Consider the following 2,957-nt stretch of genomic DNA (forward strand, 5'->3'; position numbering starts at 1 on the left):
GCTATTGTTTTATGGGTTTTATGTTTGTTTTAGATCACTGATAAATTTAAAACGATAGTCAAATATTCATTTAATTAACCCATAAATTCTACACTCTTTGGCTCAAAAAATCATAGGTATGGGCAAAAGTTGGAGATTAAGGAATGATTTTACGGAATGTTTTTATTATTAGTAAATATCTTAAGTATAAATTACTCTCCATGTGGTAATATTGAGGTCCACTCACGATGTTAAGATAAGGAAATGGTGTCCTAAAGATTTCTTTTTTCACTTTTTTTAGAAGAGCTCCGGTAGATATTTAATTATTGAAAATTCTGATGCAAATAACATTATTAACTAGAATTTATTTTAAACTAAGTGTATAAAAGAAGAGATTGAAAGTTCTTTTCATTATGCCATGGTTCTAAATTTCACAAAAAGAGCAATAAAACCAAATTTTCCCATTTTCTTCATGTTCTGTAATATGAACGCTAAATGGTTAGAGATATCGACTTGAAGTCTTCAGATGACCTCCTAAAAAGTTAACCTGAGGATTATTAATATGACCCTCATTTCCTCCCTACCCTCCCCTTCTTCACTAAGATCGTTTCTTTGTAACTACAGGAAATCACGTCATACTGGGTTTTTCAAAAGATCAAGGAGAAGCGTGGAAATGAGAGTCCTATTAATAATCATCCAGTTGACATAGGGGGGTCATACGAAGACTCCAAGTCAATATCTTTAAGCATTAAGCACCTTAATCTTAAATGTACAAAAGAAGGACGTTTAAACCGTTTTTTGCTGACAAATTTTATTTTCTGTCGCTTATTTTGTTTTTGATCAAAATTTTCTTAAGTTAAAAATGTCACTTAAAATTAATTTACACGTTTTCTTTAGAAGGGTAATTTTTATGGTCGTTTATCATGTACATTTTTTTAAACAAGTTATTTAAAAAGTTTGAATAAATTTAGAAAAAGTTTCTTCACTATGTTGTACTCAAAAAATGTTGCATCCTGTACGTTTTTTTTTTACATTACAAATTTCGTTATATTGCAATCATAGGCTTAATTAAAAAAATTTTAAAACAAGAGAACTTTCAATCCATGAAAACGCTTAAAATCACGAAAAGAAAATTATTTTGTTGGAAAATGATTACACGGTTAATATACGAATTTTATCATAATATTACCATGTACTTTCATAAATGTTTTTCTTGTGTTAAAAACGTTACATGGATACACCAAAACACTAATTTTATTTTTGAAAAATATATAATAAAATCATTTAATATTATTAGTTCAACAATAAAGGAAACGTTGACTCTATCGGAGTCAAATTGGGTCCAAGTTGACTCTATCGGTGTCCGTAGAGTAAAAAAATAGCTGTTGACTCTATTGGAGATTGGCTCTATCGCGGGTAGGCCTTATCGAGGTCCCACTGTATATATTTTCCTAAGTCTTCAAACTAGATCATGACAAGAAAGAAGCTTCTTTAATCACAATTTTCAAATTAAATCTTAAAAAATAAAATAATAAATAAAAAAATCGTTCACAATTTAACAAACTCAATCGATTTTAGCTCATGTAATCTGAGGTGACATGATAACTTCTTTTCGATACTATCGACTGTCGATTCTGAAAACTTTAACTGATTACTGCTTTTTTTTTAGCTAATATAAATATTTATCAACAGTCACATTCTTTTAAAAATGGTGCAATAAATAGGTCAATAGTGTTTAAAAATGCGCCATTCACGAAATCTAATAGATACAGAATTATCGATACTATCGATTAAAGAGTATTGAAAAGTTATCATCCCATTCCAGGATTCTCGGCAACTCAATGGGCAAAATGTTGGCTTTGTAACTCTGAAGCCCTTAGTTCGATCCTTGATCAAGGAGCAAGTATGATAAAAGATAAGGGAGGAAAGAAGGATTTGTGATGAAGCAAAAAGAAAAAATAGATAGGTTGATTTGGTTGATAAATACGCTCTCTAGAGTCATTTTGATCTTTGACCTTGAAAAACCGTAAATAATAATAATTCAACTGAATTTTTTTTTTGTACATTAACGATATGTCCACCTAGGCCAGGAGTGTGCAAGAACCGTTAGAAACCGAATAAACGTCAAAATAAGTTTGTCTAGGTAGCGTTTCGACCATTCGCGTACAATTTTTATTTGACATTTCCTCGGTTTCAGACGGTTCTGGCTCACCTGTGACCTAGGCATCTAAGCAACCTCTAAAACATATGCAACATATCAAACGACGAGTTTACATGAAATCAGTATTTTTTCTTTTCTGACCAGATTATTACCATGTGGAAAAAATGGTGGGACGTCTTTAGGATATGTGGATGAACTGTCAATTAAAGGACATTATACCAGAGGTGAGCAAGAACCGTTTGAAACCGAACAAACGTCAAGTGAACATTGGACGTCAATGGGCAAAACGTTACTTAACTCTTTCCGGACCGCAGCATATGCTGCAAGCCAATTTCATAATTTTTTAATCAAAAATATCTTAGTTCAGGAATTAATTGAGGTCCTACAAAAAATACCTTACATTTGGACATCCTTATAGTTCGTAATCATCCACAAGAATAGGATTTTTATCAGTTCTGAATAATTAAAAAACATTGTTTTTCACAGAACATTCTTATGCTGCTTTGGGTACTCAGAGTCCCAAAAGAGACGAAAGAGTTAAAACAAAATTTATTTTGACGTTTATTTGAATTCAAACGATTTTGCTCACCCCTGTACATAACCAAAAACGGAAAGAATCGATAGCCTAGTCAGTCTTTGATAGGTCTTTTTAATTATCAGTCAATTTGACCGGCTACGGTAGGAACAGGTATGCAGGTATCGATGGGTTCAGTGTTGAGCTTTTTATTAAAAGCTCGACTTTATTCATGAAATATCCGTTATAGCAATACAAATTCAAAAAACTTTTTGGAGACTGTCGATATATCGTACAAGTTTG

Source organism: Phlebotomus papatasi, chromosome 3, assembly GCF_024763615.1.
Source record: "Phlebotomus papatasi isolate M1 chromosome 3, Ppap_2.1, whole genome shotgun sequence".
NCBI lineage: Eukaryota > Metazoa > Arthropoda > Insecta > Diptera > Psychodidae > Phlebotomus > Phlebotomus papatasi.